Source organism: Nerophis lumbriciformis, linkage group LG04, assembly GCF_033978685.3.
Source record: "Nerophis lumbriciformis linkage group LG04, RoL_Nlum_v2.1, whole genome shotgun sequence".
Classification (NCBI taxonomy): Eukaryota; Metazoa; Chordata; class Actinopteri; order Syngnathiformes; family Syngnathidae; genus Nerophis; species Nerophis lumbriciformis.
Genome location: NC_084551.2, coordinates 53,947,355 through 53,975,009, shown reverse-complemented (window position 1 = coordinate 53,975,009; position 27,655 = coordinate 53,947,355). Strand labels below are relative to the sequence as shown.

Here is a 27,655-nt window from a genome sequence, read left to right as displayed (position 1 = left end):
TTAGGAATAAAAACATGACTCATAAACATATAAGGGACACAATCTGAAAATGGACAAGAAACTATTTTTCACAGAAATGTAATTTATTTGCATTTTTCATGTAACCACTAATAAAATGGAGGTAATACTAAACACTAATCACTCTAATGTTACAAGAAGGTTCCACCAAGACTTGAACTTGGATCACTGGATTCAGAGTCCAGAGTGCTAACCATTACACCATGGAACCTGTAAATGTACATGTAAAACAATGTGATCCTACAGTACACAGTACTTGATGAAATTTGATAGATTGTCATTGATCCCGTGGCGCAGTGGAAGAGTGGCCGTGCGGGACCCGAGGGTCCCTGGTTCAATCCCCACCTAGTACCAACCTCGTCATGTCCGTTGTGTCCTGAGCAAGACACTTCACCCTTGCTCCTGATGGGTGCTGGTAGCGCCTTGCATGGCAGCTCCCTCCATCAGTGTGTGAATGTGTGTGTGAATGGGTAAATCTGGAAGTAGTGTCAAAGCGCTTTGAGTACCTTGAAGGTAGAAAAGCGCTATACAAGTACAACCCATTTATCATTTATCATTTAAAGTCCAGAGTGCTAACCATTACACCATGGAACCTGTATATACCTCCAAATGATCCTGCAGTAAAGAGTATCCATCCATCCATCCATCTTCTTCCGCTTATCCGAGGTCGGGAAGCGGGGGCAGCAGCTTAAACAGGGAAGCCCAGACTTCCCTCTCCCCAGCCACTTCGTCCAGCTCCTCCCGGGGGATCCCGAGGCGTTCCCAGGCCAGCCGGGAGAGATAGTCTTCCCAGCGTGTCCTGGGTCTTCCCCGTGGCCTCCTACCGGTCGGACGTGCCCGAAACACCTTCCTAGGGAGGCGTTCGGGTGGCATCCTGACCAGATGCCCCAACCACCTCATCTGGCTCCTCTCGATGTGGAGGAGCAGCGGCTTTACTTTGAGCTCCCCCCGAATGACAGAGCTTCTCACCCTATCTCTAAGGGAGAGCCCCGCCACTCGGCGGAGGAAACTCATTTCGGCCGCTTGTACCCGTGATCTTGTCCTTTCGGTCATGACCCAAAGCTCATGACCATAGGTGAGGATGGGAACGTAGATCGACCGGTAAATCGAGAGCTTTGCCTTCCGGCTCAGCTCCTTCTTCACCACAACAGATCGATACAGCGTCCGCATTACTGAAGACGCCGCACCGATCCGCCTGTCGATCTCACGATCCACTCTTCCCCCACTCGTGAACAAGACTCCGAGGTACTTGAACTCCTCCACTTGGGGCAAGATCTCCTCCCCAACCCGGAGATGGCACTCCACCCTTTTCCGGGAGAGAACCATGGACTCGGACTTGGAGGTGCTGATTCCCATCCCAGTCGCTTCACACTCGGCTGCGAACCGAGTGAGAGCTGAAGATCTTGGCCGGAGGAAGCCATCAGGACCACATCATCTGCAAATAGCAGTGACCTAATCCTGCAGCCACCAAACCAGATCCCCTCAACGCCCTGACTGCGCCTAGAAATTCTGTCCATAAAGGTAATGAACAGAATCGGTGACAAAGGGCAGCCTTGGCGGAGTCCAACCCTCACTGGAAACGTGTCCGACTTACTACCGGCAATGCGGACCAAGCTCTGGCACTGATTATACAGGGAGCGAACTGCCACAATAAGACAGTCCGTTAGCCCTTACTCTCTGAGCACTCCCCACAGGACTTCCCGGGGTACACGGTCGAATGCCTTCTCCAAGTCCACAAAGCACATGTAGACTGGTTGGGCAAACTCCCATGCACCCTCAAGGACCCTGCCGAGTGTATAGAGCTGGTCCACAGTTCCACGACCAGGACGAAAACCACACTGTTCCTCCTGAATCTGACAGACAAAGAGCAGTAAAGAGTACTTGATTGGATATAACAGATTTAGTTTGACATTTTTTCATGAAAATAGTAGTAAATTAAAATGTTGGTTAAAAGTTTACCACAAAATTTCAGATTGTGTCCCCTAATTTCACATTTCATGAGATTAGTTGGGCAAAGTTGAAAGCAGGGCTTGTTGGTCTAGTCGTATGATTCTCGCTTCGGGTGTGAGAGGTCCCGCGTTCAATTCCCGGACAATCCCTCATGTTTATAAGTCCTATTTTTAATCATAACTTTCTTCCTTTTACACACAGTTGTTGTTACATTTGTGACTTTAGACTTGATTTTAACAATGTTTTCAAACAACAACCACTCAAGGGATCAGTAACAGTGTTACCTAAATGTATGACCACAGTTTGTTCTAGGACTGAGCTGGTAACTCTTAGTTCATCTATGTATGAACATGTCAGTGAATCTAAATATGTGTTAAAAGTGCAATAGGTAACCAATATTTAAATTCAGTCCCCTATTAAAATCTCAGATTGCATGAGTTTTGTTGGAAAGTCTTTTTGTTCTCGTTATAGGATTCTCGCGCAGGGTGAGAGACGCCCTGGGTTGAAATCCTGGACAAACGCCGAAGTCTTTAAGTCCTGTTTTCAGTCACTACTTTTTACCTCGTACACACATCCATTTTTTACTCTTAACTTGACTTTAAACTTGTATCTCCTTTATTTTGACATCACACACTCAAGGGATCAATGACAATCTATCAAATGAAATCAAGTACTGTGTACTGTAGGATCACATTGTTTTACATGTACATTTACAGGTTCCATGGTGTAATGGTTAGTACTCTGGACTCTGAATCCAGTGATCCAAGTTCAAGTCTTGGTGGAACCTTATTGTCACATTAGTGTTCAGTATGACCTTTACTTAAGTTTTCTGCAAGAAAAAATAAGTGAATCTTAATTTTGCCTAAAAGTAAAATGTTGTAGTCCAGTTTCAAGTTGTGCTCCTTATATGTTTAAAAGTCCTGTTTTTAGTCACACATTATTCCTTTGTCCACACAGTTGTTGTTACATTTGTTACTTTAGAATTGATTTTGACAATTTTTTCAGACATCACACACTCAAGGGATCCATTAAAATATGTCAAACTAATAACAGTGGTATTGTTGAATAAATTACCTCTTCAATAGTGCAAGTTGGTTCCACCAAGACTTGAACTTGGATCACTGGATTCAAAGTCCAGAGTGCTAACCATTACACCATGGAACCTGTACATCAGTCCAAATGATCCTGCAGTAAAGAGTACTTTATTGGATATAACAGATTTTGTTTGACATTTTTTCATGGAAATGGTAGTAAATTAAAATGTTGGTTAAAAGTTTACCACAAAATTTCACGGCCTAAGTCCTGTTTTCAATCATGGATCTGTCCCTCGTACACACACTTGTTGTTACATTTGTGACTTTAGACTTGGTTTTAAACTTTTATCTCACTTTTCCAGAGGGCACATAATCAAGGGATCAATGGAAATCTACAAAATCAAATACAGTTGTTTCTTAATTTACGAGCTCTATTTGTTCTAAGACTGATCTTGTAAACCCTTATTTCATTTGTGCATGAAGATGGTAGTGAATTTAAATTTAAATTAATTTAAAAGCTCACATTTTATTTGAGATTTGTTGGGTAATCATGTTGCAGGGTTTGTTGGTCTTGGACAAGTCCTTTTGTTAAAATTATAATTATTGTTTTCAGTCATGACTTTTCCCCTCGTACACACAGTCACAAGTCTTGTCTTTTTTTACTTTACACTTCATTTAAACATTTCCCTCCATTTTCCTGACAACTTACACTCAAGTTTATGTTGCATATCAACACTTTTACATGTGTATATACAGGTTCCATGGTGTAATGGTTAGCACTCTGGACTTTGAATCCAGTGATCCAAGTTCAAGTCTTGGTGGAACCAACTTCCATTTTCATAATTTTGATTTGATACACTCTTATGGAGTGTGTGATGTCAATCAAAAAACAACTGTGTGTACAAGGGAAAAAAACATGATTGAAAATAGGACTTATAAACATGAGGACTTTTCCGGCAATAGAATCCAAGATCCCTCACACACAAAATGAGAATCATACAATTAGACTAAAAACCATGTGGCAAAAATCTTTAAAAAAATTAAACAAAACATATTTTAATAGGACACACAATCTGAAACTGTACTTTTAAAACATTTAAAGGTAGTTCAAGAAAATAACCTTCAAAGATCACTTTTATGCTGCAAGTTGGTTCCACCAAGACTTGAACTTGGATCACTGGATTCAGAGTCCAGAGTGCTAACCATTACACCATGGAACCTGTAAATGTACATGTAAAACAATGTGATCCTACAGTACACAGTACTTGATGACATATAATAGATTGTCATTGACACCTTGAGTGTAAGTTGTCAGGAAAATGGAGGGAAACGTTTAAATCAAGTCTAAAGTAAAAAAGACAAGACTTGTGACTGTGTGTACGAGGGGAAAAGTCATGACTGGAAACAGGAATTATAATTTTAACACAAGGACTTGTCCAAGACCAACAAACTCTGCAACATGATTGCCAAACAAATCTTATAAAATGTGAGATTTTAATAGGGACACAATCTTTAATCCATCATTTAAAACAAATTACAGGTTCCATGGTGTAATGGTTAGCACTCTGGACTCTGAATCCAGTGATGCAAGTTCAAGTCTTGGTGGAACCGACTTGTTACTTTAGAGTGATTAGTGTCCAGTACATCCTCCATTTAATGTTTTTTGCATGAAAAAGAAAGCGTATTAAATGTGGATATGTGTTAAAAGTGCATTTTCAGATTGTGTCTTTGTAAAAGATGTTTTGTTTTGGTTTTGTTTTTTTTTAAAGATTTTTGGCACTTTGTTTTTCAGAGCTTTTTGGTTTAATAGTGTGATTCTAACATTGTGTGAGGGACCCTGGATTCAAGCTCTTTTGTTTACAAGTCCTTTTTTTCAATAATAACTTTTTCCCTCATACACACAGTTGTTGTTACATTTGTGACTTTTGACTTGATTTTGATCATTTTTTATTGACATCACTTACACATGGGATCCATAAAAATGTACCAAAGTACGTAACAATTTGCTTACTGTCGGTTAGTTCCACCAAGACTTGAACTTGGATCACTGGATTCAGAGTCCAGAGTGCTAACCATTACACCATGGAACCTGTAAATGTACATGTAAAACAATGTGATCCTACAGTACACAGTACTTGATTTCATTTGATAGATTGTCATTGATCCCTTGAGTGTGTGATGTCAAAATAAAGGAGATACAAGTTTAAAGTCAAGTTAAGAGTAAAAAATGGATGTGTGTGCGAGGTAAAAAGTAGTGACTGAAAACAGGACTTAAAGACTTCGGGATTTGTCCAGCATTTCAAGACAGGGCGTCTCTCACACTGCGCGAGAATCCTATGACGAGAACAAAAAACCTTTCCAACAAAACTCATGCAATCTGAGATTTTAATAGGAGACTGAATTTAAATCTTGGTTACCTTATTGCACTTGTAACACATATTTAGATTCACTGACATGTTCATACATAGATGAACTAAGAGTTACCAGCTCAGTCCTAGAACAAACTGTGGTCATACATTTAGGTAACACTGTTACTGATCCCTTGAGTGGTTGTTGTTTGAAAACATTGTTAAAATCAAGTCTAAAGTCACAAATGTAACAACAACTGTGTGTACGAGGAAGAAAGTTATGATTAAAAATAGGACTTATAAACATGAGGGCTTGTCCGGGATTTGAACCCGGGACCTCTCGCACCCGAAGCGAGAATCATACGACTAGACCAACAAGCCCTGCGATCAACTTTGCCCAACTAATCTCATGAAATGTGAAATTAGGGGACACAATCTGATATTTTGTGGTAAACTTTCAACCAACATTTTAATTTACCGGTACTACCATTTTCATGAAAAAATGTCAAACTAAATCAGTTATATCCAATCAAGTACTCTTTACTGTAGGATTATTTTGAGTTATATACAGGTTCCATGGTGTAATGGTTAGCACTCTGGACTTTGAATCCAGTGATCCAAGTTCAAGTCTTGGTGGAACCAACTTGCACTATTGAAGTGGTAAAATGTTCAGTAATACTGATTGATTGAATTTTATGGATCCCTTAAATGTGTGACGTCTCATAAAATGTTCAAAATCAAGTCTAAAGTCACAAATGTAACAACAACTGTGTGTACGAGGACAATATTTGATTGAATATAGCACCCCAAGTGAGAATCATTCGACTAGACCAACAAGCCTTGTAAAATAATGTGGCAAACATCTTTAAAAAATAAAATATTTTAATGGACGACACTATTTAAAACTGTGCTTTTAACACATATTTTGATTGACTACCATTTTCATGCATAAATAAACTGAGGGTTTACGACCTCAGTCCTAGAACAAATAGAGCTCGTAAGTTGAGACACAACTGTATTTATTTAACATATTTTTATTGATCTCTTGAGTGTGTGATGTATGGAATATTAAGGGAAAAGTTTAAAATCAAGTTTAAAATCACACATATAAAGACAACTGTGTGTAAAAGGGAAAAAGTTAGGAATAAAAACATGACTCATAAACATATAAGGGACACAATCTGGAAATGGACAAGAAACTATTTCTTTATATGTGTAATTTTAAACTTGATTTCACAAGAGATCAATAAAAATATCTGAAATAAATACAGTTGTGTCTCAACTTACGAGCTCTATTTGTTCTAGGACTGAGGTCGTAAACCCTCAGTTTATTTATGCATGAAAATGGTAGTCAATCAAAATATGTGTTAAAAGCACAGTTTCAAATAGTGTCGTCCATTAAAATATTTTATTTTTTAAAGATGTTTGCCACATTATTTTACAGGGCTTGTTGGTCTAGTCGTATGATTCTCACTTCGGGTGCTATATTTAATCAAATATTTCCCTCGTACACACAGTTGTTGTTACATTTGTGACCTTAGACTTGATTTTGAACATTTTTTCAGACATCACACATTTAAGGGATCCATAAAAATCTATCAAACTAATTACAGTGGTATTACTGATCAGATCGCCACTTTAACAGTGCAAGTTGGTTCCACCAAGACTTGGATCACTGGATTCAGAGTCCAGAGTGCTAACCATTACACCATGGAACCTGTATATAACTCAAAATGATCCTGCAGTAAAGAGTACTTGATTGGATATAACAGATTTAGTTTGACATTTTTTCATGAAAATGGTAGTAAATTAAAATGTTGGATAAAAGTTTACCACAAAATATCAGATTGTGTACCCTAATTTCACATTTCATGAGATTATTTGGGAAAAGTTGAAAACAGGGCTTGTTGGTCTAGTCGTATGATTCTCGCTTCGGGTGCAAGAGGTCCCGGGTTCAATTCCCGGAGAAGCCCTCATGTTTTTAAGTCCTATTTTTAATCATGACTTTCTTCCTCGTACACACAGTTGTTGTTATATTTGTGACTTTAGACTTGATTTTAACAATGTTTTCAAACAACAACCACTCAAGGGATCAGTAACAGTGTTACCTAAATGTATGACCACAGTTTGTTCTAGGACTGAGCTGGTAACTCTTAGTTCATCTATGTATGAACATGTCAGTGAATCTAAATATGTGTTAAAAGTGCAATAAGGTAACCAAGATTTAAATTCAGTCCCCTATTAAAATCTCAGATTGCATGAGTTTTGTTAAAAAGGCTTTTTGTTCTCGTCATAGGATTCTCGCGCAGGGTGAGAGACGCCCTGTGTTGAAATCCTGGACAAACGCCGAAGTCTTTAAGTCCTGTTTTCAGTCACTACTTTTTACCTCGTACACACATCCATTTTTTACTCTTACCTTGATTTTAAACTTGTATCTCCTTTATTTTGACATCACACACTCAAGGGATCAATGACAATCTATCAAATGTAATCAAGTACTGTGTACTGTAGGATGACATTGTTTTACATGTACATTTACAGGTTCCATGGTGTAATGGTTAGCACTCTGGACTCTGAATCCAGTGATCCAAGTTCAAGTCTTGGTGGAACCAACTTGCAACATAAGAGTGATCTTTGAAGGTTATTTGCATGAACACATTCAAGTTTTATTTAAATGTGTTAAAAGTGCAGTTTCAGATTTTTTTGTCCTATTAAAATATGTTTTGTTTAATTTTTTAAAAGATTTTTGCCACGTGGTTTTTAGTCTAATTGTATGATTCTCACTTTGTGTGTGAGGGACCCTGGATTCAATTGCCGGAAAAGTCCTCATGTTTATAAGTCCTATTTTCAATCATGTTTTTTTCCCTCGTACACACAGTTGTTTTTTGATTGACATCACACACTCCATAAGAGTGTATCAAATCAAAATTATGAAACTGGAAGTTGGTTCCACCAAGACTTGAACTTGGATCACTGGATTCAGAGTCCAGAGTGCTAACCATTACACCATGGAACCTGTATATACAAAAGTGAAAGTGTTGATACGCAACATAAACTTGAGTGTAAGTTGTCAGGAAAATGGAGGGAAACGTTAAAATGAAGTGTAAAGTAAAAAAAGACAAGACTTGTGACTGTGTGTACGATAGGAAAAGTCATGACTGAAAACAGGAATTATAATTTTAACACAAGGACTTGTCCAAGACCAACAAACTCTGCAACATGATTGCTTAACAAATCTCAAATAAAATGTGAGATTTTAAATTAATTTAAATTTAAATTCACTACCATCTTCATGCACAAATGAAATAAAAGTTTACAAGATCAGTCCTAGAACAAATAGAGCTCGTAATCTAAGAAACAACTGTATTTGATTTTGTAGATTTTCATTGATCCCTTGATTATGTGTCCTCTGGAAAAGTGGAATAAAAGTTTAAAACCAAGTCTAAAGTCACAAATGTAACAACAAGTGTGTGTACGAGGGACAGATCCATGATTGAAAACAGGACTTATGCCGTGAAATTTTGTGGTAAACTTTTAACCAACATTTTAATTTACTACCATTTTCATGAAAACATGTCAAACAAAATCTGTTAGACCCAATCAAGTACTCTTTACTGCAGGATGATTAGGACTCATATACAGGTTCCATGGTGTAATGGTTAGCACTCTGGACTTTGAATCCAGTGATCCAAGTTCAAGTCTTGGTGGAACCAACTTGCACTATTCAGCAATACCACTGTAATTACTTTGATATATTTTATGGATCCCTTGAGTGTGTGATGTCTGAAAAAATGGTAAAAATCAATTCTAAAGTCACAAATGTAAAGACAACTGTGTGTACAAAGGAATAATGTGTGACTAAAAACAGGACTTATAAACATATAAGGAGCAGAACTTGAAACTGGACTGTAACATTTTACTTTTAGGCAAAATAAAGATGCACTCATTTTTTTCATGCAAAAAACTTATAAATGGAAGTTGTACTGAACACTAATGTTACAAGTTGGTTCCACCAAGACTTGAACTTGAATCACTGGATTCAGAGTCCAGAGTGCTAACCATTACACCATGGAACCTGTAAATGTACATGTACAACAATGTGATCCTACAGTACACAGTACTTGATTTGATCTGATAGATTGTCATTGATCCCTTGAGTGTGTGATGTCTGAAAAAAGGAAATAACAGTTTAAAATCTAATTTAGAGTGAAAAATGGATGTGTGTACGAGGTAAAAAGTAGTGACTGAAAACAGGACTTAAAGACTTTAGCATTTGTCCAGGATTTGAACCCATGGCTTCTCTCACCCTGCACGAGAATCCTATGACGAGAACAAAAAGACTTTCCAACAAAACTCATGCAATCTGAGATTTTAATAGGGGACTGAATTTAAATCTTGGTTACCTTATTGCACTTTTAACACATATTTAGATTCACTGACATTTTCCTACATAGATGAACTAAGAGTTACCAGCTCAGTCCTAGAACAAACTGTGGTCATACATTTAGGTAACACTGTTACGGATCCCTTGAGTGGTTGTTGTTTGAAAACATTGTTAAAATCAAGTCTTAAGTCACAAATGTAACAACAACTGTGTGTACGAGGAAGAAAGTTATGATTAAAAATAGGACTTATAAACATGAGGGCTTGTCCGGGAATTGAACCGGGAATTCTAGCACCCAAAGTGAGAATCATACGAGGAGACCAACAAGCCCTGCTTACAGCTTTTCCCAACTAATCTCATGAAATGTGAAATTAGGGGACACAATCTGATATTTTGTGGTAAACTTTTAACCAACATTTTAATTTACTACCATTTTCATGAAAAAATGTCAAACTAAATCTGTTATATAAAATCAAGTACTGTTTACTGCAGGATCATTTTGAGTTATATACAGGTTCCATGGTTAGGGTTAACACTCTGGACTTTGAATCCAGTGATCCAAGTTCAAGTCTTGGTGGAACCAACTTGCACTATTGAAGTGGTAAAATGTTCAGTAATAATGATTGATTGAATTTTATGGATCCCTTAAATGTGTGACATCTCATAAAATGTTCAAAATCAAGTCTAAAGTCACAAATGTTACAACAACTGTGTGTACGAGGGAAATATTTGATTGAATATAGCACCTCAAGTGAGAATCATACGACTAGACCAGTGATCCTCAACAGGCGGACCGCAGTCCATGTCCGGACCCAGCGACGTGTCCGTCCGGACCCAGCACGAATTATAGTAAAAAAAAAAAAAAAAAAAAAAAATGTTTTTTTTTATTATTATAATTATAATTATTATAAAAAAATATAATAATTGTATTTATCTGTGAGTTATCGCTAGCGCAAGTCAACGTTCTTTGTTGTTTTTAGTCAAATATCTCCAAGTTTCGTTTACACTTCTCGTGTCTCACTCACTCCGTCTCTCTCTCTCTCTCTCTCTCTCTCTCTCTCTCTCTCTCTCTCTCTCTCTCTCTCTCTCTCTCAGAGAGAGAAAGAGAGAGAGACGGAGTGAGTGCGAGAGAACGCCACTCTGATTGGCTAATTCCGGGGTATGGGTTGTCATCTCTTTCACAACGACGCGCTGATAGGCTGTTACCACCTGGGTCATGTGCACAGTGCATGGAACCTTTCGCTGCAGGCACACAGTTGTCTCGTATCGCTACTTCGCTAACTGTTCACTTGTCAGTCACTGAATGTGAATCAAATCACAATGGCATGCTCCAAGTTGGCTCAGGCTGGTAAAAGAAAGGTGGACAGGGAAAACCGACGTTTCAAGGAAGAATGGACAGAGCAATATGTTTTCATCCTACCTACTGCAAGTACCAGACCAATGTGTCTACTATGCAACACTACTGTTGCTCTGGTGAAAAGTGAAAATCTGAAACGTCACTATCTGAAAGAGCACCGGCGAATTTGAAGAGACATTTCCTCATGATTCAGAGCTAAGAAAAAAAGAAATCACGAGGTTGAAAAAGCCATATGAAACATCAAGCAAGATTTTTGTTAAATCTATGACACAACAACAAATAGCAAAAGAGCAGTAACGTGCGGTGAGGTTGATGGCTGGTGAGGCACTGACTTCAACACAGTCAGATTTACAAACATATGAACCCTAAAGAGTATCTTATTCACCATTTGATTGGCAGCAGTTAACGGGTTAAGTTTAAAAGCTCATACCAGCATTCTTCCCTGCTTGGCACTCAGCATCAAGGGTTGGAATTGGGGGTTAAATCACCAAAAATGATTCCCGGGCGCAGCGCCGCTGCTGCCCACTGCTCCCCTCACCTCCCAGGGGGTGATCAAGGGATGGGTCAAATGCAGAGGACACATTTTTTCAAAGTTCTTATTTATTTTTGTTTCAAAGAAAATATTTCATGTATTTTATTGGATATTTATTTTATTTTTGTTAATTTTAAGAAAATGTTAAACTACCTACCTCCTGCTATTATATAAGCTTGACCGATAATAAACGGACCCAGCCTGTTTCAAAAAAACATTTGTGGACCTTCAAGATTTGTACTTGAGGACCCCTGGACTAGACCAACAAGCCTTGTAAAATAATGTGGCAAACATCTTTAAAAAATAAAATATTTTAATGGACGACACTATTTGAAACTGTGCTTTTAACACATTTTGATTGACTACCATTTTCATGCATAAATAAACTGAGGGTTTACGACCTCAGTCCTAGAACAAATAGAGCTCGTAAGTTGAGACACAACTGTATTTATTTCACATATTTTTATTGATCTCTTGAGTGTGTGATGTATGGAATTTTAAGGGAAAAGTTTAAAATCAAGTTTAAAATCACACATATAAAGACAACTGTGTGTAAAAGGGAAAAAGATAGGAATAAAAACATGACTCATAAACATATAAGGGACACAATCTGAAAATGGACAAGAAACTATTTTTCACAGAAATGTAATTTATTTGCATTTTTCACCTATGACGAGAACAAAAAGCCTTTCCAACAAAACTCCTGCAATCTGAGATTTTAATAGGGGACTGAATTTAAATCTTGGTTACCTTATTGCACTTTTAACACATATTTAGATTCACTGACATGTTCATACATAGATGAACTAAGAGTTACCAGCTCAGTCCTAGAACAAACTGTGGTCATACATTTAGGTAACACTTTTACTGATCCCTTGAGTGGTTGTTGTTTGAAAACATTGTTCAAATCAAGTCTAAAGTCACAAATGTAACAACAACTGTGTGTACGAGGAAGAAAGTTATGATTAAAAATAGGACTTATAAACATGAGGGCTTGTCCGGGAATTGAACCCCGGACCTCTCGCACCCGAAGCGAGAATCATACGACGAGAACAACAAGCCCTGCTTTCCGCTTCGCCCAACTAATCTCATGAAATGTGAAATTAGGGGACACAATCTGATATTTTGTGGTAAACTTTTAACCAACATTTTAATTTACTACCATTTTCATGAAAAAATGTCGAATTAAATCTGTTATATCCAATCAAGTACTCTTTACTACAGGATAATTTGGGTCATTATACAGGTTCCATGGTGTAATGGTTAGCACTCTGGACTTTGAATCCAGTGATCCAAGTTCAAGTCTTGGTGGAACCAACTTGCACTATTGAGGTGGTAAAATGTTTAGTAATAATGTTTGGTTTGATTGATTTTTATGGATCCTTTAAATGTGTGATGTCTCATAAAATGTTCAAAATCAAGTCTAAAGTCACAAATGTAACAACAACTGTGTGTACGAGGGAAATATTTGAATAAATATAGCACCGAAGTGAGAATCATACGACTAGACCAGGGGTCGGCAACCCGCGGCTCCAGAGCCGCATGCGGCTCTTTGGTCACTCTGATGCGGCTCAGCAGCTTACTTGCTGAACCCCCCAATTTTCCCGTGAGACTTCCGGATTTCAGTGCCTCTCGCAGAAAACTTCCGGGATCAATATTCACCGATTTGCACCCTTACGGATATGATAAGGGCGTGCTATGATGGTACAACATTCGGCATCCTCTACAATCTGCATTAACAGCGTGCCAGCCCAACAATTGTTATACAATATACATCTTCTGCTTGCTCATGTTCGTGACAGCAAGGCATACTTGGTCAACAGCCATCAGGTTACACTGACGGTGACCATATAAAACAACTTTAACACTCTTACTAATAATGTGCCACACTTTGAACCAAAACCAAACAAGAATGACAAACACATTTCGGGAGAACATCTGCACCTTAACACAACATAAACACAACATAACAAACACCCAGGATCCCATGCAGCCCTAACTGGGATACATTATACACCCCTGCTACCACCAAACCCCGCCCCTACCCCAAGCCTTCTCCCTCACACATCAACCCCACCCCCCCTCTCTCTCTGTGCTACGGTTGAGGTGGGCGGGGTTTGGTAGCGGGGGTGTATAATGTATCCCGGAAGAGTTAGGGCTGCATGGGATTCTGGGTATTTGTCCTGTTGTGTTTATGTTGTGTTACGGTGCAGATGTTCTCCCGAAATGTGTTTGTCATTCTTGTTTGGTGTGGGTTCACAGTGTGGCGCATTATTAGTAAGAGTGTTAAAGTTTTTTTTATACCGTCACCGTCAGTGTAACCTGTGTGGTTGTTGAGTAAGTATGCCTTGCTGTTACCTGTGTGAGCAAGCGGAAGTCCCATACAACATGTGGCTGATCAGGCACGCTAGTTGTAGTTGGCGCTATATGCTGTATCATCACGGCACGCATGACGCTGACAAGTGCTATTCATATAAAACTCGCGTGCCGCACCAGCTTTCAAATTCCATATAAAGGTGTGGGCAGTGTGTCTGAGACCCCTGTACTATACATAGCACAAAGCAAATAAAAACTTTGTACGCAGTGTTATTTCATTTAAAATTTCAAAAGTTTTTGCGGCTCCCATTGTTTTCTATAATTTGTGAAACTGGTCAAAATGGCTCTTTGACTGGTAAAGGTTGCAGACCCCTGGACTAGACCAACAAGCCTTGTAAAATAATGTGGCAAACATCTTTAAAAAATAAAATATTTGAATGGAGGACACTATTTGAAACTGTGCTTTTAACACATATTTTGATTGACTACCATTTTCATGCATAAATAAACTGAGGGTTTACGACCTCAGTCCTAGAACAAATAGAGCTCGTAAGTTGAGACACAACTGTATTTATTTAACATATTTTTATTGATCTCTTGAGTGTGTGATGTATGGAATATTAAAGGAAAAGTATAAAATCAAGTTTAAAATCACACATATAAAGACAACTGTGTGTAAAAGGGAAAAAGTTAGGAATAAAAACATGACTCATAAACATATAAGAGACACAATCTGAAAATGGTTAAGAAACTAATTTTCACAGAAATGTACTTTATTTGCATTTTTCATGTAACCACTAATCAAATGGAGGTCTTAGTGAACACTAATCACTCTACATGTTACAAGAAGGTTCCACCAAGACTTGAACTTGGATCACTGGATTCAGAGTCCAGAGTGCTAACCATTACACCATGGAACCTGTAAATGTACATGTAAAACAATGTGATCCTATGACATTTGATAGATTCTCATTGACACTTTGAGTGTAAGTTGTCAGGAAAAATGGAGGGAAACGTTTAAATGAAGTGTAAAGTAAAAAAAGACTTGTGACTGTGTGTACGAGGGGAAAAGTCATGACTGAAAACAAGAATTATAATTTTAACACAAGGACTTGTCCAGGACCAACAAACTCTGCAACAAGATTGCCAAACAATTCTTATAAAATGTGAGATTTTAATAGGGGCCACAATCTTTAATCCATAATTTGAAGGATAAAACAGGTTCCATGGTGTAATGGTTAGCACTCTGGACTCTGAATCCAGTGATCCAAGTTCAAGTCTTGGTGGAACCTTCTTGTAACATTAGAGTGATTAGTGTTCAGTCTAGCCTCCATTTAATGTTTTTTGCATAAAAAAGAGAGCGTATTAAATGTGGATATGTGTTAAAAGTGCATTTTCAGATTGTGTCTTTGTAAAAGATGTTTTTTTTTTTTTTTAAAGATTTTTGGCACTTTGTTTTTCAGAGCTTTTTGGTTTAATAGTGTGATTCTAACATTGTGTGAGGGACCCTGGATTCAAGCTCTTATGTTTACATGTCCTTTTTTTCAATAATAACTTTTTCCCTCATACACACAGTTGTTGTTACATTTGTCACTTTTGACTTGATTCTGAAAATTCTTTATTGACATCACTCACACATGGGATCCATAAAAATGTACCAAAGTACGTAACAATTTGCTTACTGTCGGTTGGTTCCACCAAGACTTGGACTTGGATCCCTGGATTCAAAGTTTAGAGTGCTAACCATTACACCATGAAACCTGCAATACTCAGTTTATAATTTTAACACAAGGACTTGTCCAAGACCAACAAACCCTGCAACAGGATTGGTGAACAAATGTTTAATAGGGGACATAATCTTGAAACCAAAATTTAAATTCACTACCATCTTCATGCACAAATGAAATAAGGGTTTACAAGATCAGTCCTAGAACAAACAAAGCTCGTAAATTAAGAAACAACTGTATTTGATTTTGTAGATTTTCATTGATCCCTTGATTATGTGCCCTCTGGAAAAGTGAAATGAAAGTTCAAAACCAAGTCTAAAGTCACAAATGTAACAACAAGTGTGTGTACGAGGGACAGATCCATGATTGAAAACAGGAATTATGAACATATAGGGGACACAATCTGAAACTGGGTTAAAATTATGCACTTTTCACCCAAATTTAGATTTGACGCCTTTTTCATGCATGAATTAATCAAAAGGCATTCAAAATGTTGGTTAAAAGTGTAACATAATTTCAGATTGTGTCTCCTATTAAAATCTCAAATTTTATGAGATTTGTTGGGTAATCATGTTGCAGGGTTTGTTGAACTTGGACGAGCACTTGTGTTTATAATTCCTGTTTTCAGTCATGACTTTTCCCCTCGTACACACAGTCACAAGTCTTGTCTTTTTTTACTTTACACTTCATTTAAACCTTTCCCTCCATTTTCATGACAACTTACACTCAAAGTGTCAATGACAATCTATCAAATGAAATCAAGTACTGTGTACTGTAGGATCACATTGTTTTACATGTACATTTACAGGTTCCATGGTGTAATGGTTAGCACTCTGGACTCTGAATCCAGTGATCCAAGTTCAAGTCTTGGTGGAACCAGCTTATAACATTTAGAGTGATTAGTGATTCAGTAAGACCTCCATTTGATTAGTGCTTACATGAAAAATGCAAATGAATTGCATTTCTGTGAAAAATAGTTTCTTGTCCATTTTCAGATTGTGTCCCTTATATGTTTATGAGTCATGTTTTTATTCTTAACTTTTTCCCTTTTACACACAGTTGTCTTTATATGTGTGATTTTAAACTTGATTTTATACTTTTCCCTTAATATTCCATACATCACACACTCAAGAGATCAATAAAAATATCTGAAATAAATACAGTTGTGTCTCAACTTACGAGCTCTATTTGTTCTAGGACTGAGGTCGTAAACCCTCAGTTTATTTATGCATGAAAATGGTAGTCAATCAAAATATGTGTTAAAAGCACAATTTCAAATAGTGTCGTCCATTAAAATATTTTATTTTTTAAACATGTTTGCCACTTTATTTTACAAGGCTTGTTGGTCTAGTCGTATGATTCTCACTTGGGGTGCTATATTCAATCAAATATTTCCCTCGTACACACAGTTGTTGTTACATTTGTGACTTTAGACTTGATTTTGAAATTTTTTTCAGACATCACACATTTAAGGGATCCATGAAAATCTATCAAAGTAATTACATTGGTATTAGTGGAAAATTCACCACTTTAACAGTGCAAGTAGGTTCCACCAAGACTTGAACTTGGATCACTGGATTCAAAGTCCAGAGTGCTAACCATTACACCATGGAACCTGTATATAACTCAAAATCATCCTGCAGTATATATTATTTGATTGGGTATAACAGATTTAGTTTGACATTTTTTCATGAAAATAGTAGTAAATTAAAATGTTGGTTAAAAGTTTACCACACAATTTCATGTCGTGTCCGTTAATTTCACATTTCATGAGATTATTTGGGCAAAGTTGAAAGCAGGGCTTGTTCGTCTAGTCATATGATTCTCGCTTCGGGTGTGAGAGGTCCCAGGTTCAATTCGGACAAGCCCTCATGTTTATAAGTCCCATTTTTAATTATAACTTTCTTCCTCGTACACACAGTTGTTGTTACATTTGTGACTTTAGACTTGATTTTAACAATGTTTTCAAACAACAACCACTCAAGGGATCAGTAACAGTGTTACCTAAATGTATGACCACAGTTTGTTCCAGGACTGAGCTGGTAACTCTTAGTTCATCTATGTATGAACATGTCAGTGAATGTAAATATGTGTTAAAAGTGCAATAAGGTAACCAAGATTTAAATTCAGTCCCCTATTAAAATCTCAGATTGCATGAGTTTTGTTGGAAAGGCTTTTTGTTCTCGTCATAGGATTCTCGCGCAGTGTGAGAGACGCCCTGTGTTGAAATCCTGGACAAATCCCGAAGTCTTTAAGTCCTGTTTTCAGTCACTACTTTTTACCTCGTACACACATCCATTTTTTACTTTCAACTTGGTTTTAAACTTGTATGTCCTTTATTTTGACATCACACACTCAAGGGATCAATGACAATCTATCAAATGTAATCAAGTACTGTGTACTGTAGGATCACATTGTTTTACATGTACATTTACAGGTTCCATGGTGTAATGTTTAGCTCTCTGGACTCTGAATCCAGTGATCCAAGTTCAAGTTTTGGTGGAACCAACTTGCAGCATAAGAGTGATCTTTGAAGGTTAATTGCATGAACACTTTCAATTTGTATTTAAATGTGTTAAAAGTGCAGTTTCAAATTGTGTGTCCTATTAAAATATGTTTTGTTTAATTTTTTTAAAGATTTTTGCCACATGGTTTTTAGTCTAATTGTATGATTCTCATTTTGTGTGTGAGGGACCTTGGATTCTATTGCCGGAAAAGTCCTCATGTTTATAAGTCCTATTTTCAATCATGTTTGTTTCCCTCGTACACACAGTTGTTTTTTGATTGACATCACACACTCCATAAGAGTGTATCAAATCAAAATTATGAAACTGGAAGTTGGTTCCACCAAGACTTGAACTTGGATCACTGGATTCAGAGTGCTAACCATTACACCATGGAACCTGTATATACTGATGTAAAAGTGTTTATATGCAACATAAACTTGAGTGTTAGTTGTCAGGAAAACGGAGGGAAACGTTTAAATGAAGTGTAAAGTAAAAAATGACAAGACTTGTGACTGTGTGTACGAGGGGAAAAGTCATGACTGAAAACAAGAATTATAATTTTAACACAAGGACTTGTCCAAAACCAACAAACTCTGCAACATGATTACCCAACAAATCTAATAAAATGTGAGATTTTAATAGGGGACACAATCTTTACACCAAAAATTTAAATTCACTACCATCTTCATGCACAAATGAAATAAAGGTTTATAAGATCAGTCCTAGAACAAATAGAGCTCGTAAATTAAGAAACAACTGTATTTGATTTTGTAGATGTTCATTGATCCCTTGATTATGTGCCCTCTGGAAAAGTGAAATAAAAGTTTAAAACCAAGTCTAAAGTCACAAATGTAACAACAAGTGTGTGTACGAGGGACAGATCCATGATTGAAAACAGAACTTATGCTGTGAAATTTTGTGGTAAACTTTAAACCAACATTTTAATTTACTACCATTTTCATGAAAACATGTCAAACAAAATCTGTTAGACCCAATCAAGTACTCTTTAGTGCAGGATGATTAGGACTCATATGCAGGTTCCATGGTGTAATGGTTAGCACTCTGGACTTTGAACCCAGTGATCCAAGTTCAAGTCTTGGTGGAACCAACTTACTGTTTTCAACAATACCAATGTAATTACTTTGATAGATTTTATGGATCCCTTGAGTGTGTGATGTCTGAAAAAATGGTCAAAATCAATTCTAAAGTCACAAATGTAAAAACAACTGTGTGTACAAAGGAATAATGTGTGACTAAAAACAGGACTTTTAAACATATAAGGAGCAGAACTTGAAACTGGACTACAACATTTTACTTTTAGCCAAAATTAAGATGCACTCACTTATTTTTTTGCAAAAAACTTTGCCAATGGAGGTTGTACTGAACACTATTCAGTCTAATGTGACAAGACTTGAACTTGTATCACTGGATTCAGAGTCCAGAGTGCTAACCATTACACCATGGAACTTGTAAATGTACTTGTAAAACAATGTGATCCTACAGTACACAGTATTGATGAACTTTGATAGATTGTCATTGACACCTTGAGTGTAAGTTGTCAGGAAAATGGAGGGAAACGTTTAAATGAAGTGTAAAGTAAAAAAAGACAAGACTTGTGACTGTGTGTACGAGGGGAAAAGTCATGACTGAAAACAGGAATTATAATTTTAACACAAGGACTTGTCCAGGACGATCAAACTCTGCTACAAGATTGCCAAACAAATCTTATAAAATGTGAGATTTTAATAGGGGCCACAATCTTTAATCCATAATTTGAAGTATATTACAGGTTCCATGGTGTAATGGCTAGCACTCTGGACTCTGAATCCAGTGATCCAAGTTCAAGTCTTGGTGGAACCGACTTGTAACATTAGAGTGATTAGTGTTCAGTCTAGCCTCCATTTAATGTTTTTTGCATAAAAAAGAGAGCGTATTAAATGTGGATATGTGTTAAAAGTGCATTTTCAGATTGTGTCTTTGTAAAAGATGTTTTGTTTTGGTTTTGGTTTTTTTAAAAGATTTTTGGCACTTTGTTTTTCAGAGCTTTTTGGTTTAATAGTGTGATTCTAACATTGTGTGAGGGACCCTGGATTCAAGCTCTTATGTTTACAAGTCCTTTTTTTCAATAATAACTTTGTCCCTCATACACACAGTTGTTGTTACATTTGTCACTTTTGACTTGATTCTGAACATTCTTTATTTACATCACTCACACATGGGATCCATAAAAATGTACCAAAGTACGTAACAATTTGCTTACTGTCGGTTGGTTCCACCAAGACTTGGACTTGGATCCCTGGATTCAAAGCCCAGAGTGCTAACCATTACACCATGGAACCTGCAAAAATCGGTTTATAATTTTAACACAAGGACTTGTCCAAGACCAACAAACCCTGCAACAGGATTGGTGAACAAATGTTTAATAGGGGACATAATCTTTACACCAAAATTTAAATTCACTACCATCTTCATGCACAAATGAAATAAAGGTTTACAAGATCAGTCCTAGAACAAATAGAGCTTGTAAATTAAGAAAGAACTGTATTTGATTTTGTGGATTTCCATTGATCCCTTGATTATGTGCCCTCTGGAAAAGTGAAATAAAAGTTCAAAACCAAGTCTAAAGTCACAAATGTAACAACAAGTGTGTGTACGAGGGACAGATCCATGATTGAAAACAGGAATTATGAACATATAGGGGACACAATCTGAAACTGGGTTAAAATTATGCACTTTTCACCCAAATTTAGATTTGACGCCTTTTTCATGCATGAATTAATCAAAAGGCATTCAAAACGTTGGTTAAAAGTGTAACATAATTTCAGATTGTGTCTCCTATTAAAATCTCACATTTTATGAGATTTGTTGGGTAATCATGTTGCAGGGTTTGTTGAACTTGGACGAGCACTTGTGTTTATAATTCCTGTTTTCAATCATGACTTTTCCCCTCGTACACACAGTCACAAGTCTTGTCTTTTTTTTACTTTACACTTCATTTAAACCTTTCCCTCCATTTTCCTGACAACTTACACTCAAGGGATCAATGACAATCTATCAAATGAAATCAAGTACTGTGTACTGTAGGATCACATTGTTTTACATGTACATTTACAGGTTCCATGGTGTAATGGTTAGCACTCTGGACTCTGAATCCAGTGATCCAAGTTCAAGTCTTGGTGGAACCATTAAACATTTAGAGTGATTAGTGATTCAGTAAGACCTCCGTTTGATTAGTGGTTACATGACAAATGCAAATTAATTGCATTCTGTGAAAAATAGTTTCTTATCCATTTTCAGATTGTGTCCCTTATATGTTTATGAGTCATGTTTTTATTCCTAACTTTTTCCCTTTTACACACAGTTGTCTTTATATGTGTGATTTTAAACTTGATTTTAAACTTTTCCCTTAATATTCCCATACATCACACACTCAAGAGATCAATAAAAATATGTGAAATAAATACAGTTGTGTCTCAACTTACGAGCTCTATTTGTTCTAGGACTGAGGTCGTAAACCCTCAGTTTATTTATGCATGAAAATGGTAGTCAATCAAAATATGTGTTAAAAGCACAGTTTCAGATTGTGTCGTCTATTAAAATATTTTATTTTTTGAAGATTTTTGCCACATTGTTTTACAAGGCTTGTTGGTCTCGTCCAGGGGTCGGCAACCCGCGGCTCTAGAGCCGCATGCGGCTCTTTAGCGTTGCCCTAGTGGCTCTCTGGAGCTTTTTAAAAAATGTATGAAAAATGGAAAAAGATGAGGGGGGGAAAATTTATATTTTTTGTCTTAATATGGTTTCTGTAGGAGGACAAACATGACACAAACCTCCCTAATTGTTATAAAGCACACTGTTTGTATTAAACATGCTTCACTGATTCGAGTATTTGGCGAGCGCCGTTTTGTCCTACTAATTTTAGCGGTCCTTGAACTCACCGTAGTTTGTTTACATGTATAACTTTCTCCGACTTTTTAGGACGTGTTTTATGCCACTTCTTTTTCTGTCTCATTTTGTCCACCAAACTTTTAAGGTTGTGCATGAAAGGTGAGTTTTGTTGATGTTATTGACTTGTGTGGAGTGCTAATCAGACATATTTGGTCACTGCATGACTTCAAGCTAATCGATGCTAACATGCTATTTAGGCTAGCTATATGTACATATTGCATCATCTGTAGGTATATTTGAGGTAATTTAGTTTCCTTTCAGTCCTCTTAATTCAATTTATATCTCATGACACACTTCTGTATGTAATATGGCTTTTAATTTGTTTGCGGCTCCAGACAGATTTGTTTTTGTATTTCTGGTCCAATATGGCTCTTTCAACATTTTGGGTTGCCGACCCCTGGACTAGTCGAATGATTCTCACTTGGGGTGCTATATTCAATCAAATATCTCCCTCGTACACACAGTTGTTGTTACATTTGTGACTTTAGACTAGATATTAAAAGATTTTTCAGACATCACACATTTAAGGGATCCATGAAAGTCAATCAAAGTAATCACAATAGTATTATTGAACAAGTTGCCTCTTCAATAGTGCAAGTTGGTTCCACCAAGACTTGAACTTGGATCACTGGATTCAGAGTCCAGAGTGCTAACCATTACACCATGGAACCTGTATAATGACCTAAATTATCCTGCAGTAAACAGAACTTGATTGGATATAACAGATTTAGTTTGACATTTTTTCATGAAAATGGTAGTAAATTAAAATATTGGTTAAAAGTTTACCACAAAATATCAGATTGTGTCCCCTAATTTCACATTTCATGAGATTAGTTGGGCAAAATTGATCGCAGGGCTTGTTGGTCTAGTCGTATGATTCTCGCTTCGGGTGCAAGAGGTCCCGGGTTCAATTCCCGGACAAGCCCTCATATTTATAAGTCCTATTTTTAATCATATTTTTCTTCCTCGTACACACAGTTGTTGTTACATTTGTGACTTTAGACTTGATTTTAACAATGTTTTCAAACAACAACCACTCAAGGGATCAGTAACAGTGTTACCTAAATGTATGACCACAGTTTGTTCTAGGACTGAGCTGGTAACTCTTAGTTCATCTATGTATGAACATGTCAGTGAATCTAAATATGTGTTAAAAGTGCAATAAGGTAACCAAGATTTAAATTCAGTCCCCTATTAAAATCTCAGATTGCATGAGTTTTGTTGGAAAGGCTTTTTGTTCTCGTCATAGGATTCTCGCGCAGGGTGACAGACGCCCTGTGTTGAAATCCTGGACAAACGCCAAAGTCTTTAAGTCCTGTTTTCAATCACTACTTTTTACCTCGTACACACATCCATTTTTTACTCTTAACTTGACTTTAAACTTGTATCTCCTTTATTTTTACATCACACACTCAAGGGATCAATGACAATCTATCAAATGAAATCAAGTACTGCGTACTGTAGGATCACATTGTTTTACATGTACATTTACAGGTTCCATGGTGTAATGGTTAACTCTCTGGACTCTGAATCCAGTGATCCAAGTTCAAGTCTTGGTGGAACCAACTTGCAACGTTAGAGTGATCTTTGAAGGTTATTTGCATGAACACATTCAATTTGTATTTAAATGTGTTAAAAGTGCAGTTTCAGATTTTGTGTCCTATTAAAATATGTTTTGTTTAATTTATTAAAAGATTTTTGCCACATGGTTTTTCAGGGCTTTGTAGTCTAATAGTATGATTCTCACTTTGTGTGTGAGGGACCCTGGATTCAATTGCCGGAAAAGTCCTCATGTTTATAAGTCCTATTTTCAATCATGTTTTTTTTCCTCTTACACTCAGTTGTTTTTTGATTGACATCACACACTCCATAAGAGTGTATCAAATCAAAATTATTATACTGGAAGTTGGTTCCACCAAGACTTGAACTTGGATCACTGGATTCAGAGTCCAGAGTGCTAACCATTACACCATGGAACCTGTATATACAAATGTAAAAGTGTTGATATGCAACATAAACTTGAGTGTAAGTTGTCAGGAAAATGGAGGGAAACGTTTAAATGAAGTGTAAAGTAAAAAAGACAAGACTTGTGACTGTGTGTACGAGGGGAAAAGTCATGACTGAAAACAGGAATTATAATTTTAACACAAGGACTTGTCCAAGACCAACAAACTCTGCAACATGATTGCTGAACAAATGTTTAATAGGGGACACAATCTTTACACCAAATATTTAAATTCACGACCATCTTCATGCACAAATGAAATAAAAGTTTACAAGATCAGTCCTAGAACAAATAGAGCTCGTAAATTAACAAACAACTGTATTTGATTTTGTAGATTTTCATTGATCCCTTGATTATGTGCCCTCCGGAAAAGTGAAATAAAAGTTTAAAACCAAGTCTAAAGTCACAAATGTAACAACAAGTGTGTGTACGAGGGACAGATCCATGATTGAAAACAGGACTTATGCCGTGAAATTTTGTGGTAAACTTTTAACCAAAATTTTAATTTACTACCATTTTCATGAAAAAAATGTCAAACAAAATCTGTTATATCCAATCAAGTACTCTTTATTGCAGAATAATTTGGTTTTATATGCAGGTTCCATGGTGTAATGGTTAGCACTCTGGACTTTGAATCCAGAGATCCAAGTTCAAGTCTTGGTGGAACCAACTTGATAGATTTTTGTGGATCCCTTGAGTGTGTGATGTCTGAAATAATGGTCAAAATCAATTCTAAAGTCACAGATGTAAAGACAACTGTGTGTACGAAGGAACAATTGTGACTAAAAACAGAACTTATAAACATAAAAGGAGCACAATTTTAAATTACACTACAACATTGTACTTTTAGGCTAAATAAAGATGCACTCAGTTTTTCTTGCAAAAGACTTGCCAATGGAGGTCATACTGAACACTAATCACTCTTATGTTACAAGAAGGTTCCACCAGGACTTGAACTTGGATCACTGGATTCAGAGTCCAGAGTGCTAACCATTACACCATGGAACCTGTAAATGTGCATGTAAAACAATGTGATCCTACAGTAAACAGTACTTGATTTCATTTGATAGATTGTCATTGATCCCTTGAGTGTGTGATGTCAAAATAAAGGAGATACAAGTTTAAAGTCAAGTTAAGAGTAAAAAATGGATGTGTGTACGAGGTAAAAAGTAGTGACTGAAAACAGGACTTAAAGACTTTGGCGTTTGTCCAGGATTTCAACACAGGGCGTGTCTCACTCTGCGCGAGAATCCTATGACGAGAACAAAAAACCTTTCCAACCAAAGTCATGCAATCTGAGATTTTAATAGGGGACTGAATTTAAATCTTGGTTACCTTATTGCACTTTTAACACATATTTAGATTCACTGACATGTTCATACATAGATGAACTAAGAGTTACCAGCTCAGTCCTAGAACAAACTGTGGTCATACATTTAGGTAACACTGTTACTGATCCCTTGAGTGGTTGTTGTTTGAAAACATTGTTAAAATCAAGTCTAAAGTCACAAATGTAACAACAACTGTGTGTACGAGGAAGAAAGTTAGGATTAAAAATAGGACTTATAAACATGAGGGCTTGTCCGGGAATTGAACCCGGGACCTCTCGCACCCGAAGCGAGAATCATACGACTAGACCAACAAGCCCTGCTTTCCACTTTGCCCAACTAATCTCATGAAATGTGAAATTAGGGAACACAATCTGATATTTTGTGGTAAACTTTTAACCAACATTTTAATTTACTACCATTTTCATGAAAAAATGTCAAACTAAATCTGTTATATCCAATCAAGTACTCTTTACTGCAGGATTATTTAGAGTAATATGCAGGTTCCATGGTGTAATGGTTAGCACTCTGGACTTTGAATCCAGTGATCCAAGTTCAAGTCTTGGTGGAACCAACTTGCACTATTGAAGCGGTAAAATGTTCAGTAATAATGTTTGGTTTGATTGATTTTTATGGATCCCTTATATGTGTGATGTCTCATAAAATGTTCAAAATCAAGTCTAAAGTCACAAATGTAACAACAACTGTGTGTACGAGGGAAATATTTGATTGAATATAGCACCCCAAGTGAGAATCATTCGACTAGACCAGGGGTCGGCAACTCAAAATGTTGAAAGAGCCATATTGGACCAAAAATACAAAAAAAATCTGTCTGGAGCCACAAAAAATTAAAAGCCATATTACATACAGATAGTGTGTCATGAGATATAAATTGAATTAATAGGACTTAAAGGAAACTAAATTACCTCAAATATGGCTACAAATGAGGCATAATGATGCAATATGTACATATAGCTAGCCTAAATAGCATGTTAGCATTGATTAGCTTGCAGTCATGCAGTAACCAAATGTGTCTGATTAGCACTCCAACAAGTCAATAACATCAACAAAACTCACCTTCCATGCACAACCTTAAAAGTTTGGTGGACAAAATGAGACAGAAAAAGAAGTGGCATAAAACACGTCCTAGAAAGTTATACATGTAAACAAACTATGGTGAGTTCAAGGACCGCCAAAATTAGTAGGACAAAACGGCGCTCGCCAAATACTCGAATCAGTGAAGCATGTTTAATATAAACAGTGTGCTTTGTAACAATTAGGGAGGTTTGTGTCATGTTTGTCCTCCTACAGAAACCATATTAAAACAAAAAATATATTTTTTCCCCTCATCTTTTTCCATTTTTCATACATCTTTGAAAAAGCTCCAGAGAGCCGCATGCGGCTCGAGAGCCGCGGGTTGCCGACCCCTGGACTAGACCAACAAGCCTTGTAAAATAATGTGGTAAACATCTTTAAAAAATAAAATATTTTAATGGACGACACTATTTGAAATAGTGCTTTTAACACATATTTTGATTGACTACCATTTTCATGCATAAATAAACTGAGGGTTTACGACCTCAGTCCTAGAACAAATAGAGCTTGTAAGTTGAGACACAACTGTATTTATTTCAGATATTTTTATTGATCTCTTGAGTGTGTGATGTATGGAATATTAAGGGAAAAGTTTAAAATCACACATATAAAGACAACTGTGTGTAAAAGGGAAAAAGTTAGGAATAAAAACATGACTCATAAACAAATAAGGGACACAATCTCAAAATGGACAAGAAACTATTTTTCACAGAAATGTAGTTTATTTGCATTTTTCATGTAACCACTAATCAAATGGACGTCACACTGAACACTAATCACTCTAATGTTACAAGAAGGTTCCACCAAGACTTGAACTTGCATCACTGGATTCAGAGTCCAGAGTGCTAACCATTACACCATGGAACCTGTAAATGTACATGTAAAACAATGTGATCCTACAGTACACAGTACTTGATTTCATTTGATAGATTGTCATTGATCCCTTGAGTGTGTGATGTCTGAAAAAGGAGATACAAGTTCAAAATTAAGTTCACAGTCAAAAATGAAGAACAAAATATGACTGTGTGGACAAGGTAAAAAGTAACCCACATCTGCGGCCCTCTCCAAGGTTTCTCATAGTCATTCACATTGACGTCCCACTGGGTTGT

General features: G+C 36.8%; 31 non-coding genes across 31 annotated transcripts; 16 read left to right on the top strand and 15 right to left on the bottom strand.

Annotated features, from left to right (window-relative positions):
• Positions 1-157: 157 nt before the first annotated feature.
• On the bottom strand, positions 158-229 carry trnaq-cug (transfer RNA glutamine (anticodon CUG)). Its single transcript has one exon. It is a non-coding gene; the product is annotated as a tRNA-Gln (tRNA).
• Positions 230-2,683: 2,454 nt separating this feature from the next.
• Positions 2,684-2,755, top strand: trnaq-cug (transfer RNA glutamine (anticodon CUG)). The gene has a single exon. It is a non-coding gene; the product is annotated as a tRNA-Gln (tRNA).
• A 305-nt stretch (positions 2,756-3,060) lies between these two features.
• trnaq-uug (transfer RNA glutamine (anticodon UUG)) lies at positions 3,061-3,132 on the bottom strand. The gene has a single exon. It is a non-coding gene; the product is annotated as a tRNA-Gln (tRNA).
• Positions 3,133-3,757: 625 nt separating this feature from the next.
• On the top strand, positions 3,758-3,829 carry trnaq-uug (transfer RNA glutamine (anticodon UUG)). Its single transcript has one exon. It is a non-coding gene; the product is annotated as a tRNA-Gln (tRNA).
• Positions 3,830-4,150: 321 nt separating this feature from the next.
• Positions 4,151-4,222, bottom strand: trnaq-cug (transfer RNA glutamine (anticodon CUG)). The gene has a single exon. It is a non-coding gene; the product is annotated as a tRNA-Gln (tRNA).
• A 319-nt stretch (positions 4,223-4,541) lies between these two features.
• On the top strand, positions 4,542-4,613 carry trnaq-cug (transfer RNA glutamine (anticodon CUG)). Its single transcript has one exon. It is a non-coding gene; the product is annotated as a tRNA-Gln (tRNA).
• A 407-nt stretch (positions 4,614-5,020) lies between these two features.
• Positions 5,021-5,092, bottom strand: trnaq-cug (transfer RNA glutamine (anticodon CUG)). Its single transcript has one exon. It is a non-coding gene; the product is annotated as a tRNA-Gln (tRNA).
• A 567-nt stretch (positions 5,093-5,659) lies between these two features.
• trnap-cgg (transfer RNA proline (anticodon CGG)) lies at positions 5,660-5,731 on the bottom strand. Its single transcript has one exon. It is a non-coding gene; the product is annotated as a tRNA-Pro (tRNA).
• A 189-nt stretch (positions 5,732-5,920) lies between these two features.
• trnaq-uug (transfer RNA glutamine (anticodon UUG)) lies at positions 5,921-5,992 on the top strand. Its single transcript has one exon. It is a non-coding gene; the product is annotated as a tRNA-Gln (tRNA).
• Positions 5,993-7,890: 1,898 nt separating this feature from the next.
• trnaq-cug (transfer RNA glutamine (anticodon CUG)) lies at positions 7,891-7,962 on the top strand. Its single transcript has one exon. It is a non-coding gene; the product is annotated as a tRNA-Gln (tRNA).
• Positions 7,963-8,294: 332 nt separating this feature from the next.
• trnaq-cug (transfer RNA glutamine (anticodon CUG)) lies at positions 8,295-8,366 on the bottom strand. Its single transcript has one exon. It is a non-coding gene; the product is annotated as a tRNA-Gln (tRNA).
• A 625-nt stretch (positions 8,367-8,991) lies between these two features.
• On the top strand, positions 8,992-9,063 carry trnaq-uug (transfer RNA glutamine (anticodon UUG)). Its single transcript has one exon. It is a non-coding gene; the product is annotated as a tRNA-Gln (tRNA).
• Positions 9,064-9,354: 291 nt separating this feature from the next.
• trnaq-cug (transfer RNA glutamine (anticodon CUG)) lies at positions 9,355-9,426 on the bottom strand. The gene has a single exon. It is a non-coding gene; the product is annotated as a tRNA-Gln (tRNA).
• Positions 9,427-12,868: 3,442 nt separating this feature from the next.
• Positions 12,869-12,940, top strand: trnaq-uug (transfer RNA glutamine (anticodon UUG)). Its single transcript has one exon. It is a non-coding gene; the product is annotated as a tRNA-Gln (tRNA).
• Positions 12,941-14,787: 1,847 nt separating this feature from the next.
• On the bottom strand, positions 14,788-14,859 carry trnaq-cug (transfer RNA glutamine (anticodon CUG)). The gene has a single exon. It is a non-coding gene; the product is annotated as a tRNA-Gln (tRNA).
• A 300-nt stretch (positions 14,860-15,159) lies between these two features.
• On the top strand, positions 15,160-15,231 carry trnaq-cug (transfer RNA glutamine (anticodon CUG)). Its single transcript has one exon. It is a non-coding gene; the product is annotated as a tRNA-Gln (tRNA).
• A 1,242-nt stretch (positions 15,232-16,473) lies between these two features.
• Positions 16,474-16,545, top strand: trnaq-cug (transfer RNA glutamine (anticodon CUG)). Its single transcript has one exon. It is a non-coding gene; the product is annotated as a tRNA-Gln (tRNA).
• A 665-nt stretch (positions 16,546-17,210) lies between these two features.
• On the bottom strand, positions 17,211-17,282 carry trnaq-uug (transfer RNA glutamine (anticodon UUG)). The gene has a single exon. It is a non-coding gene; the product is annotated as a tRNA-Gln (tRNA).
• Positions 17,283-19,209: 1,927 nt separating this feature from the next.
• On the top strand, positions 19,210-19,281 carry trnaq-uug (transfer RNA glutamine (anticodon UUG)). Its single transcript has one exon. It is a non-coding gene; the product is annotated as a tRNA-Gln (tRNA).
• A 680-nt stretch (positions 19,282-19,961) lies between these two features.
• Positions 19,962-20,033, top strand: trnaq-cug (transfer RNA glutamine (anticodon CUG)). Its single transcript has one exon. It is a non-coding gene; the product is annotated as a tRNA-Gln (tRNA).
• A 407-nt stretch (positions 20,034-20,440) lies between these two features.
• On the bottom strand, positions 20,441-20,512 carry trnaq-uug (transfer RNA glutamine (anticodon UUG)). The gene has a single exon. It is a non-coding gene; the product is annotated as a tRNA-Gln (tRNA).
• Positions 20,513-21,286: 774 nt separating this feature from the next.
• On the top strand, positions 21,287-21,358 carry trnaq-cug (transfer RNA glutamine (anticodon CUG)). The gene has a single exon. It is a non-coding gene; the product is annotated as a tRNA-Gln (tRNA).
• A 1,359-nt stretch (positions 21,359-22,717) lies between these two features.
• trnaq-cug (transfer RNA glutamine (anticodon CUG)) lies at positions 22,718-22,789 on the bottom strand. The gene has a single exon. It is a non-coding gene; the product is annotated as a tRNA-Gln (tRNA).
• A 183-nt stretch (positions 22,790-22,972) lies between these two features.
• On the top strand, positions 22,973-23,044 carry trnap-cgg (transfer RNA proline (anticodon CGG)). The gene has a single exon. It is a non-coding gene; the product is annotated as a tRNA-Pro (tRNA).
• Positions 23,045-23,611: 567 nt separating this feature from the next.
• On the top strand, positions 23,612-23,683 carry trnaq-cug (transfer RNA glutamine (anticodon CUG)). The gene has a single exon. It is a non-coding gene; the product is annotated as a tRNA-Gln (tRNA).
• A 342-nt stretch (positions 23,684-24,025) lies between these two features.
• On the bottom strand, positions 24,026-24,097 carry trnaq-cug (transfer RNA glutamine (anticodon CUG)). Its single transcript has one exon. It is a non-coding gene; the product is annotated as a tRNA-Gln (tRNA).
• A 623-nt stretch (positions 24,098-24,720) lies between these two features.
• Positions 24,721-24,792, top strand: trnaq-uug (transfer RNA glutamine (anticodon UUG)). Its single transcript has one exon. It is a non-coding gene; the product is annotated as a tRNA-Gln (tRNA).
• A 267-nt stretch (positions 24,793-25,059) lies between these two features.
• trnaq-cug (transfer RNA glutamine (anticodon CUG)) lies at positions 25,060-25,131 on the bottom strand. The gene has a single exon. It is a non-coding gene; the product is annotated as a tRNA-Gln (tRNA).
• A 567-nt stretch (positions 25,132-25,698) lies between these two features.
• Positions 25,699-25,770, bottom strand: trnap-cgg (transfer RNA proline (anticodon CGG)). The gene has a single exon. It is a non-coding gene; the product is annotated as a tRNA-Pro (tRNA).
• A 183-nt stretch (positions 25,771-25,953) lies between these two features.
• Positions 25,954-26,025, top strand: trnaq-uug (transfer RNA glutamine (anticodon UUG)). Its single transcript has one exon. It is a non-coding gene; the product is annotated as a tRNA-Gln (tRNA).
• A 1,316-nt stretch (positions 26,026-27,341) lies between these two features.
• Positions 27,342-27,413, bottom strand: trnaq-cug (transfer RNA glutamine (anticodon CUG)). Its single transcript has one exon. It is a non-coding gene; the product is annotated as a tRNA-Gln (tRNA).
• Between the last annotated feature and the right edge of the window lie 242 nt (positions 27,414-27,655).